This window comes from Nyctibius grandis, chromosome 4 (genome assembly GCF_013368605.1).
Source record: "Nyctibius grandis isolate bNycGra1 chromosome 4, bNycGra1.pri, whole genome shotgun sequence".
NCBI lineage: Eukaryota > Metazoa > Chordata > Aves > Nyctibiiformes > Nyctibiidae > Nyctibius > Nyctibius grandis.
This window is the reverse complement of record NC_090661.1, coordinates 21038744-21054685: the sequence shown is the minus strand read 5'-3', so window position 1 is coordinate 21054685 and position 15942 is coordinate 21038744. Positions and strand designations below refer to the sequence as shown.

At 38.9% G+C, this 15942-nt stretch overlaps 1 protein-coding gene across 5 annotated transcripts in view; it reads right to left on the bottom strand.

The window, feature by feature from the left end:
• Positions 1–15942, bottom strand: part of PPP6R3 (protein phosphatase 6 regulatory subunit 3) — a 68190-nt gene that overhangs the window by 44565 nt on the left and 7683 nt on the right. For 4 of the 5 annotated variants that reach the window (XM_068400115.1, XM_068400117.1, XM_068400119.1 and 1 more), the window contains exon 2: positions 8650–8821. The exons of the other annotated variant lie outside the window; for it this stretch is intronic. The gene's annotated coding sequence lies outside the window, so the exon portion shown is untranslated. The remainder of the gene's footprint in view (positions 1–8649; positions 8822–15942) is intronic. 5 annotated transcript variants of the gene reach the window in all.

The following is a 15942-nucleotide window of genomic DNA, read 5'->3' as shown; positions in this document are numbered from 1 at the left end:
ACTTAAAGATAATAAACTATGCTTTTGCCATACTCTTATAAAAACCTACAAAAACTAAAATAGAAATATCCAACTCTTATGTAAACTAACAAGGCAGACAGCTTTAAGCATTTATTTCCAAATTAAAATGGATTCAGCATGCACACTACAGCTACTTAGAACAGTGAAGTGTCAAATTTAGTACTTCAGCAGTTTAGAAAGCAGATACAGATCTAAGGATCCAGCAAAACCCTTATGACTCTCTTCATTAGCAAGACTTCCAGTATTTGACCTAAATATTGAAAAGTCTGGTATACTCACTATGGAGAAGTTTTAATTGCTTTTAGGGTTTTCATTGTTGCTTTAACCATTACACACTGATCACTTAATACCACCTTACTTTGCTTAGCCTTTTGTCAGAAGCAAGCATACATAACTGCCCCTAGATTACATAGCTTTCTCTTTAAAGATATAGGAGTCAAACAAAATCAATCAGGAAAAGGTACAGAAAATTTCAAATGCAGTATCAGTACTTATAATCATCTGAGATGCCATGCAAGGATTAAGTGGTTAAAAAACAGAAAAAAAATATTTTCTACTAAAAGTATTAGTAAACTTACAAGCAGGGTTCAAAACACCTGATCTCACAAATTAGCTTAAATCAAATTATACAAAGTTGTTATTAAAAACACTAGCTTGTGGGTATTCAGGCTACACACAAACTTAGTGTAAGCAAGTGAAACTAATGTATTATTAAAGTAACAGGATATTTTTTGTTTGGGGTTTTTTTTTTAAGCCTCTATAAAGTAGATCAAATCCCTCCCCTTGCCCCAATTAGTGAAAGTAGCATCTTTGCAAGTAACCACTATAAATGCTAATTCCAGATGTAAATCCCTCTGCAGTGATTAAAGCTCATTTCAGTAGCTTCAATGTATTTCTCAGTTACTTATTTCAAGAGAAATTCAACAACAGAAAATAGCAACAACAAAAAAAGAGGCATACTACTGCAAACATGTTACTGCGTTATTTCACAAACTGTCTCCCAGGCAAGCTCTTTTATGGGGTGCTCCCTCAACATGTCAGGTGCCGGCCAGAGATTATTCCATCACTTTTCAACAGGAGCCCAGGTCCTTTGAAATAAGGAAAAATAAACAACATAAAATGTGCCAAAGAGGAAGTCCAGGTACCCTGAAGAGAATTTTCTTAGGCATTATCACTGGCGATAATATAGAAGCAGCCTACAATAGTTCTGAATGGAAGTTTTAAAAACAAAAAGTTATTGTTATTCTTCCCACAGCCTACTGTTCTACCCTCCCTCCCAAAACCTACCAACTCTGAAATTTTGAATTATCTTCATGCTTTTTCAAATTTCAGTCCCATTAACAGAGTCATAATTAGGCCTCATGTCCACAAATCAGGAGTTCTCCTCCCAAAATTTCACTATCTGCAGATTTACAATAAACCTCACAGGTCATTGGGTTGTGTTACTCCCAATGTTCAACTCCATTGCCAATATGAGCAGAAAAATCACAACATTTGGATTCAATGCAAGATAGAACACTGCCAAATACGAGACACGCTCAAGACAGATACTACAAGAAGCAAAATAATCCATGATAATACTAAAAACTCTCAGATGTGGAAAGAAAAATTGTGTTAAAGAGAGAAAAGGTGCTGCAGATATTTGACTGTCTTTTGTAACTTGAGTTAGCTTTCCATAATCTCTGAAAGCTCCCAGCAAGCAAGACTAACAGACTTCCAATTCACGTGAATGGTACTTCTGAAAGTTTACAACAACTTGCTGATGTACAAGTTACGACAACTCAAGATCCTAAGGAACACCTAGCATTCAGAAAAATATTGCTTTGTTTTCTTAGTTAATATTATTAAAAGATTCTTCTCTGAATGAATGCTGAAATAACATTCCAGGTAGTAAATACCTGACTTAAACCTGAAATAAAAGCAACCAGTTCACCAAAATTAAGAAAGCCTGTCAACTGCTCTGAGATACAGGTGACTGAAATTCTCACTGGAATTGTTTGCTAAAGGGAAGAAATAAAGCTTAGAAGCGATCCTTTTAGACCAGAAAAAAAGTGAAGTCTTCTGCCTTCTACAGTTGAAGAAAATCACACTGTGTGTATTTTGTTTAACAGTAACTAGTCCGTGGTTCCTTCCAGAGGCTAAATGCTTAATTGGTATTTCTATCACAAAAACCCAACTTGGTAACAACTGTATTAGTAACGACTTAGCTGTCAAACACCTTTACTGAATACAGACAATTCCTGCTTTCAAGCTACAGGACCAAGATGTGAATTCCAGCAGACAAGCACAGAGTTTAATTTTGGACAACGTCTCCTACATTGAATCTTTTAAGCATCATACTTAGGTAAAACAAAGATGAGAAACGTACTTTGCAAGGAGTCACTTCCAACTTGGGACCTCATAGTTCTACATAACAGTTGAGTATTGGTAGCTACAAGCCATGGGGATCTAGACAAATGCAGAAAGAGAACTAAGGACCTCAGCTAGCCAGCTGAAGGCTGTTTTACCTGACAACTGCACATTAAAAGCATATACACAGAGCTGCCGGGAGGAACTTTGCAGATTTTACAGCAATACCCAATTTCATTTTTCAAGCAAGAGAAACTTTTTTTTTTTTAAAAAAAAAAGTGTATCAGAGTCAAGCTGAAGATCCTGTAATATATGAAAGTCTGAGAAATGCTACACGGAGAGTTATAACAAGCATTGCATTATAAAAAAACTAAACTCAGAACATAACTGTCAATTTTCTTTATGTACCATCATATTTTCTTACTATAGGATTCAGGTGCACAGATAAAAAAAAGTGTTACTATTGCACCAATAAAATTCTCCATGATTGAAACACATCCTAAGTTATGTAGCCTACTTCAGCAAAATAGGTTTTTACAACTCCTGTGTAGCAACTAGCAAAAGACAACTTAGTTGTTGGATGCAATGAAAGCAGCCACCAAAGGAGTCCTTGGTGCCACCACAGGCTTTCAAGAAGGTCTTACATTTCTTAGTGATAAAAGCATTTCCAATGCAAAAAATGCATTGCCTTCTAAAAACCAAATACGTAGGCAGGTTTAGGGAAGGACAAAGTAATGATGAAGATAAATTCTTATGCTTTTATCATTAAAAGAGAATTTACCAACATTTTAAAGACCTTTATATGCATTAAGTGATTTCTTTAAAATGGTAAGTATGCCCTTCTGCCAACTTCACATAACCTCAACCAGTTAGTCCCTAAGTATATTTAATTAGTTTCCAGTCTTGTTTTTTTTTCCTTTCTCCAAACAATGGACAGTAATTAGACACCATACTAGCATTTATAAAGTGCTTATTTTGACACTGGAAATGGACCATCTGTTCAAAGCACAGCTAAGCATGAGTGCAAGTCTGAAAAAATTTTAGAGCTAAACAGAATTACCAGTCACCCAAATTGACAGGGAAGACACTCTAGTGGCTACTTTTTAAACTGCATATTTCACTTAGCTAGAGCATCACCCATTGTAAACTTGCCATCTACAACTGCCTGTCCTTTGCAGGCTGGGGCACAATTCTTCAAAGCATTAAATATCCCAAGACCTATTAAACGGGAAAACTAAGCACTTAAGCATTTAGCCTGGAACTGAGGGCAATTTGAACAAAATAATACAAAAAAATAAGACACCTGCATTCTAGCTTGAAGATGTGCACCAAAACTGTTCTTTTCCATAAAGTAATGGTAATTTATAGCAATACAGTTATGCCATAAATGAATTCCCCACTTTTTCCACTTGATGAAAGCAGGAAAGAATCTCTAATATACAGCAACACACCTACATTACTACTTCTGCACTGAGAGTTCAGGGGAAAAATAAGGAATTCTTTTATCTTCTATCCCATTAAAATAGCATGGGGTTTAAGTAGTGTAAAAACTCTGCTCTTAACTATTCCTTAGTTTTATTTCTAAATACTTCAAATAATACAATAGAGACCATACTTACCCAATAACCTATTTGAAAATAATTTTATTTTCAATTAAAGCAGTGAGGTTTGTTGTGTCATTAGCTAGAAAGATATGTTACTATTCCAAGTCCCTAAATTTAACTACTTTACTTTACATTACATCCAGCAATCACAAATAAAGGCAGAAATACAGGAGAGTTTTCATGGTCCAGTTTCTATATTTTTAAATAAATTGTTAGATCAATTTGACATAGAATAAAAATCTCATGTGAACACAAAGTAAGATGTAGCAGTCTCTTCAGTGTCAGAACAGCCTGTTCAGGCCACAAACGTAAGCCCTTGTGGAAATTAATTTTTGAGAAATACTCCATTACTTACACTAATAATTAGACTTTTATGATTATACACTAGGGAAGTTTCAAAGAAACTTTGTGGAGGAAGGAGTCAATAGATGGTTTGAAATTAAGAGGAATTAAATAGAACACAAAATAAAAACACCTTTACCTCAACAATTCAACACATATTGCAACCATATTTCAAATATTGTGCACAGTCCTAGTCCTCCGATTTCCAAAAGGACATAGCAAACTAGAAAAGATACTGAAAGGGAAAGAAAACCAATAAGCAATTCTTTTACAGAGTGCTGGGAGACCCTGTGCAGGCTGGCTGCGCCTCCCTTTCCCACCTATGGGATATCTGGATGCTTCGCCCCCTCTCAGCCACTGTCAGGCACAGGGGGCTGCCCTACTTGCAGGGAGCCAGGTCAGTGGGAGTTCACTGAGGACCCCCAACCCTCCTGCAACACCGTTGCCACTATCTTGTCCAGGGGATCCCAGGCACAGGATGAGGAGGGAGCTGGAGCTCAGGCACATGAGGGGTGGTGGAAGGCAGTCCCTGTGCCCAAGGGGCAGAATGACACAGGGGTGCAATCCCCAGCAAAGGGGCCCTCAGCCCACCCAAACCTCCTTCTCTCATATGAGGGCATCTTTCAGGCCATAGTCTCCCCAGCTCCCAGGACAGCCGTATTTGGCCACATGCATTGCCATCACAGTGGCCTCCTGATGTCACAAGCCACCTCACTGCCTTTTGTTCTGGACTTGATAAGCACAGGGAGCCCAGCAGCTGGCCCACCATTTGCTGAGCTTTAAGGCCCTCAGATTCCAAGGATGATTGGAACAAAGAGGTCCCACCGCAGCAAGATGAGTTGCTGCTCACTTTTGCATGGTAAGGCAGACAGGTGGTTGTAGAAGTCATGAAGAAGAGGCAGCATTGGGGGGGAGGGGGGGGGGTGCACCACCAGCCACATGGTAGCAATGGGAGGTGGATCCACCCAAAGATCAAGAAGAACCGATGGAAGTGGATCCACCTCCAGCATGGCTCCCCTGGCACCACTACCCCATGCCAGGCCTCCCCTCCATGACACCATCAACACAGCATCACCCTACCATCATTCCAGACTCCACACCTGGCAGCTGGGAGGCCCAGCCTCTGCACCTGGCTGTCCTGCAAGCTCACCCATTCCATCTCCCACCATTAACAACTATTTTCTTGATTGCCACAGGTGGTGTGAGCCACTCTCTTTCCCATCCCCCAACACTCCTGAACCATCTCCTCTGCCCTGAGGCCCAAGAAAAGGGGATGAGATGACCTGGCTTCCACTGGACTGCTGCACCGGTGTGACAGGAGGAGTCCCTCGGAGGGTCACCAAGGTCTCTGGGGCCTGGAGATGGGGTTTCCTCATTCTGAGGAAGAGAAGGATGTCTAATGGGTGGCTGATGATGAAGCCAGACTCTCTGCAGTAGTGCATAAAGAACAGCAATGGATCAAGAAAGTTAGAGACAGATGTTCCTTTAGAGAAGCAGAAGACTGCAGTTCTGCCAGGAAGACGTGCTGGCCTACAGCATTAAGGTCCCTTCTAGCTGCTTCATTAGGAGTTCTTTTCAGGTTGAGCAACAATATTTTTAAAAACCCAAAATAATAAAACAAGAAAATAACAGTAAAAATGCTTTCCTCCTCTCTTATTTGGTGCATTGGCAACTGCATCTGGACTCCTCTGTCCCCTCCTGGTCTCCCCAGTCCAGGAAAGACACTGATGCATGGGGTGTAGGCCCAGCCCCGGCCTTCAAGATGGTGTGGGGCCGGTGCACATGGCACACAAGCACAGGCTGAGAGAACTGCCTCTGGTCATGAGGGTGGTAAGACATGGGAGCAGGTTGCCCAGAGAAGCTGTGTATGCCCCATCCTTGGAAATGTTAAAGGTCAGGTTGGCTGGTGCTTTGAGCAACCTGATCTAGTGAAAGATACCTGTCAGCCTCACCTCTGTGCCTGAGAAGGTCCTAAAACAGACCCTCCTAGAAGCTATGCTAAGGCACATGGAAGACATGGACCTGGTGGAGTGGGTCCAGAGGAGGGCCACAAAAATGATCAGAGGGATGGAACACCTCTCCTCTAAGGAAAGGCTGAGAGAGGTGGGGCTGTTCAGCCTGGAGAAGAGAAGGCTCAGGGGAGACCTTATTTGCAGCCTTTCAGTATACTTAAAGGGCGCTTATAAGAGAGATGGGGACAGACTTTTTAGTAGGACCTGTAGTGACAGGACAAGAGATAACGGTTTTAAACTGAAGAAGGGTAGATTCAGACTAGATATAAGGAAGACATTTTTTGCGATGAGGGTGGTGAAACACTGGAAGAGGTTGTCCAGAGAGGTAGTACATGCCCCATCCCTAGCAACATTCAAGCTCAGGTTGGATAGGGCTCTGAGCAACCTGACTTAGTTGAAGATGTCCCTGCTTATTGCAGGGGGGTTGGACTAGATAACCTTTAAAGGTCCCTTCCAAATCAAACCATCTATGGTTCTATAATCCTCTTAGTAAGACCTTACCTCATTAAGTTGTAAGATTCAGGAATTGTGGGGGAGCATTCCTTGTATGCAAGCTAGCGACATTTCAGTGTTTTGAACTATCTGCAGGTAAAGTTTTACTTACATACCAAAAAATAAACCACCACTGTACCTTCTTCCAAATACCATCAAGAATTCCTGCGTAACCAAACGATGTTTGGGAATACAAGAGGAACACTTCAGCATGTTCATTGACTACTGTACAATTTAAGCTTGCACGACAGATACAACTCCTTCCAGCCATTATACTCATTTACAGCACATACACTCCTCAGCTAACTACTATACTTTCAGAGGGTAACTACATACCAGCAAAAGACACCATGTGGTAGTCCTTTCTTGACTGGGAGAGAAACATGTCAGAAAACTGTATGAATACACAGTAATTTTCATAACATCCTCTTCAATAGCTGCCGCTGCCTCCTCCTCCTAATGAGGAGGCAAATTATCTAATAAGTAGGGACTTTCACTCCCCTATGTGTGAAGGGAAGAGAGAGCCTGCTATGGTTGCAGAACAGTTAAGAATTGAGATAGAACTGAAATCACTTTCGCTCTTATCACTCTAGCCTCCCTTACTTATGCACACTCGCTGCACTTCTATCTAGATCAGAACTACAATTTTTTTACATAATATATATCCATCGTGTGTATATACACACACACCCCTATTATAACTGAATGCCCCAATAATGAATTGCTTTGACATGCTGAAGTACATAAACAAGTCCAAACTAGTTAATGTTTACTCAAAGACACCAATCCCTCAAAATTCAAGAGATCATAACCGTCCAGCAAAAGTACAAAAATCAGCTGAAATCTAGTTTGCAATGGAGTTACAAGAGCAATTTTATACCAAGCAACAAGTGTATCCTTTTCAATTCCTACACTGTATCTATCTCAAAACCATGGGTTAATAAGTGTTAATAAATGTAGATCTTAATTACCTGCAATAACTACAAATTAGACACCGATCTCCCCTGTCCAAGTAGAAAAGATGAATCATTTTCCAGTAACTCCAGTTCAACAGCCAAACATTTACACATTTAAAATACTCATTGGTCACAGAATTCAGTTAGATTCTTCACATTTTGAGTTCTCCCAACTATCTTCAAAAATGGAAATGAAGATATCTATGTACTGAGAAAAGCAGATGGTTCCATAATACTGTAAAAAGCAAGCTAAACAGCGCATACCTACCCAGAAGACAATTTTATACCGAAGTATGCAGTTTAGTACCAAAAATTCAATTGCAGAAGACAGTATTTCCATACTCTAATATAATAACCTATAGTGCTAAACATCATTCATACCTAATATATGTCAGTTCATGAACACATTTGCTTTGAAACTCTTCCAAAGAATTGGAGGCTGGGCAGCAGATACACCTCCTGGCACAAAATCAATACACTTTAAAACATGTTCCCTGTAAAACAAATAGAATAACCACAGCAGTGTGTCTAGATGACCCTTGATTCTCACTGTAAGATCAAAGTGGGGAGGAGAAAAAAGATCATGCAACAGCAGGGTGGGTTAAAAGACAAAGTTAGAAACAGCCAGCTAGGAAGTAGTCAGAAAAAAGCTGCAAGGAAAGGGAAGGAATGGCCACAGTCTGAACTGCAGAAGGAAGAGCAGCTTAGAAGGTGGTAACTGTGAACCTACAGAAATCAGGTAAATAAGCCCTCCGTGGACATTAGGGACATGAAAAACTTAAAGCATCCAGGAACCACTTAAAATTTAAGATAAGGCTTTATAGACGCAGAAGCTAAATCTACTGCTGTAGGTGAAGTTTAATAGTTTCTTACCTGTTAAACACAAAAGTTTTTTAAAAGTTAAAAAACCAGAATGATTTGTATTCTCTCAGGCTCCTTGCCCATTACAGGGTATCCTGGCAACAGCAAAAAAATCTTTCAATCTACAGTATTAGCAGATTAGCAGGACTGAATTAGGACTGAATTAGATGGAGCAGATTTCTTCCTACAACGACAAAAAAAAAACATTTTATAATTTAATACTGTTAACAGGTTCTATTCAATAGCTCAACAACTGCATGAATACTAAGCATTGCTTTGCAGGGAATACAACATATGAACTGAAGAAGGAAACAACTTGCAAGGAAGAAAAGTGTCACTTCAGTGCAGCATACTCAGAATAAACTCAAAAGCAGCTTGTCATCTGAAAGACTGACTTATTTTTAAACCAACTTTAATTAAATATCTCCCCTTACTTTTGGGAGACAAAGGAAGAAATTGCCTCATTGAAATAAAATTGCCTTTATAATCTGCACTTGACTGTGGAATCTAACACAAATCCGGACTTTTTTTCATAAACTATTAGCAATTTCATATGAAATAATGTCTTCAGATCTAGATCTGAAATACCCCTTACTAGAGTTTTTTGCAACAGCCTTTCCTGTCCTTGTAACTATTCTCTTGTTATATTAACATCTGATTTATCCACAAACCTGCACAGAAATAAACATACAAGCATTAAGAATGCCAGTTATTTCGGCATGAGTCTGTATGAACAATTCAGCCAGCTTCAATTTGAAATCTGTTTAACTTAGAAAAAATCAATATAGTCCACATACAGACTGACAAAGTAACCAGCTGTTTTAAGACAGCATTCGGTCACCTAAAATTCATCATTAAGACAACCTCTGCTTTTGATAGTTTAATTCTTTCAGTGTAAAGCAAAGTAACACTAAAGAGCTTAATTAGATATCCATAAGTGGCTTCAGAGTGACACTTACCTGTCTATGCTTTGGTCAACACCAAATAGGCAAGAAAAAGCATATTATCAACTGATGCTTCTTTCCGATATAGCTGTTTCTGGCAGTTGTAAGATGAATTTCTAAATCACCTTCCCTTTCTGCCAGTTACAGAGGGCTTTTGGATTTTGCTTTTTAACGCAGGTTTCAAGCAAGACAAGACTTTTGTTTCTTTTAGGAACATGGGAAATATTGTTCATGGGAAAAAAATAGTAGAAGCACTAGCAACTAAGAAGGGTAGCAAATATAGTAACATGTTCATTAATTCATGTCAGTTGACTACCTAGTATTTGGCTGAAAAGCTCTGCTATCAGAGTTTGTCACAAGTACATCTCAGCTACAAAAAAAAACAAAAAACAAACAACAAACCACACATTTCAAGTATTCTGTCAAAGAGAAAAATGATTTAACTTTACACCTTCCATGTTAAAGACAGGAAGCTGTGTCTTCAAAGCTGTTTCTTGATCTTTGCAAATGATTTAATAGATAGCCTCTGTCAACCTAAAGATATATACTACAAATAAATTCCTCTTGAACTAAAAGATAACTGTTGCATTCTAGTTAAACAATCACCCAATAAAAGTGTTTGTTCTTAGCCTTGTCAGGGCTAGTAAGTTTTGTGGCTTGAAATACCATGTTGTTTGTTATCTCCAACAGTTCTGGAATCAAAAGCCACCACCATTTGCATTTTATTCACAACAGCACAAAGACTCCAAGCTTCAACATACTAAACACAACTTTCTCTAAGGCTATTTTAGCAAACAACATACACATGAGCTGAAGGTCAATGGGATACATTGACCATAATACTTTCAAAGGTCACGTGTTTTTCATGCTTAGACCTTCAGGCCTACATGTCAAGTAGATTTGCCAAACCCTTGTGAGCCAAGTGACTAACTAGAGCAGAAAAAGTAAATAAGTTTACTGGACTTCATTTGCTTTACTGAAGTTTCCGGTTATCACTTCTGCATTTCAAATGCACACCTATGTTCACAAGTAGAGCTCCAAGAATGGGGAGAACATCACTTCCTCAATTATGTTGTGTGGGAGCAAAATAAGAAGCCTGCTTAGCTTAATGCACTTTCAGAAGAGTTTACAAATTCTTAAGATATTTTTCACAGAGACTTCAATTGCCAGTAAAACTATCCAAATGAAAACCACTATTATTACTCCCCTTACAAGGATGTCTTTTTGATATTTCTTTATTCTTCTTTCTGTTTGAAAATAAAACTTCAGTGTCTAAATACCATTGTTTAGCACAAGAACAGTCAGCTTCTGAATTCAATACAGTAGGACTATGCAGGAAAAAAAACCCACACTAGTGTAACCAAAATTAACAAGATACTAGCAGTGCAAGCATTATAGCATGCCCTGGGAAGGGTGTTCCACCAGAAGCCTGATCTGGTCAATCAGGACTTTTTCCACCTCAGAATCTACAAGAGTAGAGAGTTTGGTGTAAAGAATGACTTCTACTCAAGAGGTACAGATGGTTTATTGGCTCAGACTGTTCCCCTCTGCAGTCCAGATAAGGTATTGCAAGGGACTGCAGTATGGATAAAGGAAAAAAAAAGAAAAACCACAGGAGTTCTTTCCTTAAAAGAATAAGAAAAAGAATCAACTGCTTGGATGAGATTCAAGTCTATTTAAATCTGGCTTTTCTACATCCAGGGATGGCTCACATCTAGCAATAGTTCAGCCATATTAATATGGTACTTCAGGGAGAAGTGGGGCCATGATGAAAGGTATCAAAAATTTAAACCTGAAGATAACATGCAAAGGCAGGATGGAAGTATTGACATGTATACATAATACATTCAAACATAAAACTATGAAAACTCCTCACCACTAGAACATATACATGCTCACGTGTTTATCCGTTATACCTGAAAAATAAAGCAACACACAACTATCCAGGGTAGCATCCATTTTCATGTGAAGTGCAACAGCATGGTAAAGCCTGTTGCAAAGTATTACCTGATGAACTTTATTTACACTTTTTTAGATAGAGAAGTTAACCACTATGTGACCAGTTGCCATAAACAGGACTAAATAAATTTAATTAATGCTGGATGGACTGGGACATATCTACTTCTAAAACTGTTCCCATGCATCTGTACTGGCCCAAACACTGAAACTAAACAAGTCTCTTTGCTTATAGAAACCAATGCAACATTTGTGCATCCTGATAAAAAAAGTGCAAGAACTGCAAGCTACTGAATAGTGCTGCTCTTACAGTAATTCTTTTCATGCAGTCAAAACAGTAACTTATATAACCTACTATATCTGAAATAAAGGTGCTATATAAGATTAGGTTTTTTGTGATGGAAAACGCCTCAGAGAAAAAAATTCCAGTTTCATTTTGTAGCCCCCACAGCCCCATCATGGGGGCAATCAGTTTGAAAAAAACACTAGTAGAACATCAGCATCTCTTCAGGAACAATAAAGGTGTCTGGACTGCAATTAATAAATAATGGGAAGCATAGGCCACTCCATGGTTTAGTTCTATTCCCTCTTTGGGCCATATTGTACTCAGAACAAGTGCAAGTATTTTTATTCAACACTGCACTTAAGTAAAAAATAGTAGGTTTTTTTCCCTTTTTCCACTGACTTATTGTCCCAGAAAGATCCCCCAGTGAAGTTACAGTCTAGCAATACAAAACTCTTTAACGTTAATGCTCAAGGCAGAGCACTGCAAAATCATCATTTAAGACTCAGCATTGTTCCTTACCACACCTCTCCAAGTGTCTGGTGGGAAAAATAAAAATAATAATGTGTCCTCCTCAGAACACTCATGTCTTAGGGCTTACTACAGAAGTGAATCAGGAATATCACTTCCCAAAAAACTTTTATTTAAGCAACCCCTTGAAGAGATGGCCGTCAAAGAAAGGAAACTTGGCCTTAAAATGTTGTCCACCACCATGAGTTTGGTAGGGTGGAGACAGCTGCAGGGCAGAGAAATCATTGCATCTGATCTAGTCCAGAATTCTAATTTGTTAACTACTGAAGTTTATAAAAAAATCTGCATCATAACCAAGGCAAATTTAAACACTATAAGAAATAGCTCACTTATGCTAGGACTTAGACTTTGCATACTTTGGCTATCAGTTCCCTACACCTTGTTTAGAGGGCACATTTGTATGCTGAAATGTCACCATACACACTCAGAATGAGGACTAGGATTGAAGTTCCATCCAGTCTCTAACAGAGGTGCTATAGGAGGCTACACTGGCTACATAAAAAAGCTCCACACTACCCCTTGCTGTACAGTCCCCTCTGTTGGCTCCCCAGCACTGGTCAAACTTCTGCCAAGTCATTTCCGAGTGAAAAATGTACTTTAAGAGGTGACAAACGCAGTTGGTGGAGGAAGAAGGGAAGGAGTTTTTCTGCCAAGTTCACATGCTGAAACAGCTCAAAGGGTCTGTCAGTCACCAGGGCCAGCATGGCCAAGGAAGAGGCAACACGCCATTAAGGAAGGGGGAACCCGGATTTGTCTCTTCCATCTTTGCCCCAAATTATATCACCTAAGGCCTGCTGCAGAATTGCAGAGTAAAAGTTCTCCTGAATCTGACAATAAATAAGAACAAGAGATGCAAGGCTGAATGTGGACAATTCAGCATCAGTTCTACTATTGCCTCAATCACCTGGTAATCTGCAAGTGTAAATGAGTCCTGAATTCCTGCACTATTACTCTGGAAATGTAAAAAATGGTAATGCTGACTGACTGCTTCAGCAGTACACTTTTCCTTTTTTGTTTGAACATTTAAGGAAAACCTATTATAACTTACAGAGACAGCCTTAAGGTTAGATGTATGAATTTTAACAGAGATTTCTTTCTCTTAAGTATTTATTCTATTCTGTTCCAGTTAGTACTCAAAAAGTGTGTGGGTTTGGATTTTTTATTTCAAGTCTAAGACACTACCATCAGATCACAGGGATACAGTTACCATGGCTGCACTGGTGCTGTGCCACTGACTTGAGCCACAGCTTTCATTTTCAGCATTTTGCTCAATCAGCCCTACTCCGCCCCAATCAGATGGAACACTTCTGAAAAAGAGCAGGCCAGAGATGAGAAGACTACTGTTTGAACATGCTTACCAGTACTTGGCAATAGTATGATAAAGAGTCCCCTAATGCAGTACCAGAAGCAGTGCTACTAGAAGGCAATACAGCTGCGTCAGACACGTTGCCACATCAAAGCTACTTAGCCCTGTCTCTCACTTCTCTTAATAAGCCTGAGTACAACAGCATGCTAACCGGCCACACAGTTTTTGAACCCAAATCACTACTCGGCATGGCACACTAAACAAAAACATATGCATAACTGGCTTGGACATTTCTAGCAAGGTACTATAGTGTATCATGTAAACACACCCATTCTCTGAACAACATTTAACTCTTCAGACAAACAAGTTCATCCTCCTTTTCACATCATTTATTAGACCTTGAAAGTTGGACGCAAATCAAATTTTGAGGCGCATGAAAATACATGAAGGTAGAAGAAAGCTGCTTACTTCAGCAACATCTAACCAGGACACCAGAGTGTTCTTTCTGTATAGAGTGCATTCAAGTCTATTATGAGCTTTCTTTTTTATACAAAATCTTAGTCTTGTTAAAAACGGTACTTAAGACCCTTTGCAGTTCAGAAGTGGAAGTCAGCAGCCTCTAGGAGCCTATCAATGTTTGGCTCCTAAAGCTCTCGTCAGCTATTGCTGCTGCCAGAATTAGAGTGGACTCTTGCATTAAGACAGCAACTTCAAAATTAAATCCAAAGCTGTTTGTCAGTTCTTGCTTGACTCTTCACTTTCATTAAAGGTTCATTGGATCTGCTGTTCAGGTAACCTGAACTTTCATTGCAGGTTACCTAAATTGCACTAGTTAAAGGCTGTGTGCAAGATTATCTTTCTGCTTTTCTTCATACTAAAGTTTACAGAACTATTAAAATAAGTTTTGACAGCTGCACATTTTCAAGATGTCAGGTGGGACTGTTCTTTTAATTAGGATATCAAGAACTTGGCCACTAAATGTCTTACCTATGATTTCTGTGCTACCCAATCCTGTAAAACTGACAGAACTTATCAACCCATCCTGCATGCATACACAGGCTAATACTCCCCTAACATGACAGTATCACAAACAAACATGTTTTGCTTTTCAAACTGAAAGTTGGAGTCCCTAACACTCTTCAAAAATTGTGCAGGTCAAATAGCATGAAAAGAAAAATTAAAGATATTTCCTCTTTTAATCTTTAATTCAAGCAGGTTAAAATAAATATTTGATTTTGATTTCCTCTTGGGGAAAATTACTAATTTGACTTCACTTACCAAAAAGCTTAAGCCCCATCTGTATTTATTTCTACAATCCCTAAATTTTCCTGTTTATCAATACAACCCCTAGGACAAAAGTAGAAAAGTTATTCCAATGTACCTATCTGTCAAGTAAGAGAAATAAAATACAGCAGCAGCACCTGGATACAAGGGAAGTGATGCTACTTTACCATCCTTGCTTACCTAAATGTTGCTATCGGCATTTAGACAAATGCTTTAGTGCCATCTGGAATCTTCCCTAGTTTAGTGCCAATGTTATGGCTTTAGTTGAGCCTTTAACAAAGTAAGAACGCTCTCCTTTCCTTCACAGAACATACTCCATATATTCAGGAAAATAGTCTATACAACTGTTTCCCCATCTCTGCAGATATCCTGTGCATGAAGTTAAGCAGCTGGAAAAAAAAATATTTTAATACATACAGAATGTCAATTAAGTACTGAATGCCAAACAGTTGGGTTACTTTATCACTCAAAGATTAAGACAACTGAATAGAGATTCGATATCCTCCACAAGCATTTTACCACCATTTTTCATAATATAAAGTGCTAGAAAGCCCCCTGTCTCATGTTATTTAAACAATGAGTACTTAGCACTACATAGTGAAACTACACATAGAGGCATGACTAGCTTCACTTTTCTGAGAGACTCAGCTCACAAAATTAAGAAAAAACGGCTTTGAATGAGAACATTTCACCAAGTCTTGCCTACATAAGTTTAATGAATGACTATCTTTTTTATTTGGCTATATGCAAAAATAAGTTCTAGAAGTTACATTAGAAACCCAGAAAAATAATGAAAGATCACTGAGAAGGCATTTTGCACTTAAGAGTTTGAAGTGGCTATTAAATTAATATCATCTTTCTTTCTCCTTCCCCCACCCCCCAGGCAATTTATATTTTCGAGCAAATCACTCCAGTAATCCAAGTTTTGCCATGCTGTGCTTTTACAAACCATGCACATGGCAAATACACTACATTTTTCAGGCACAGATGCCTCTGGTGCC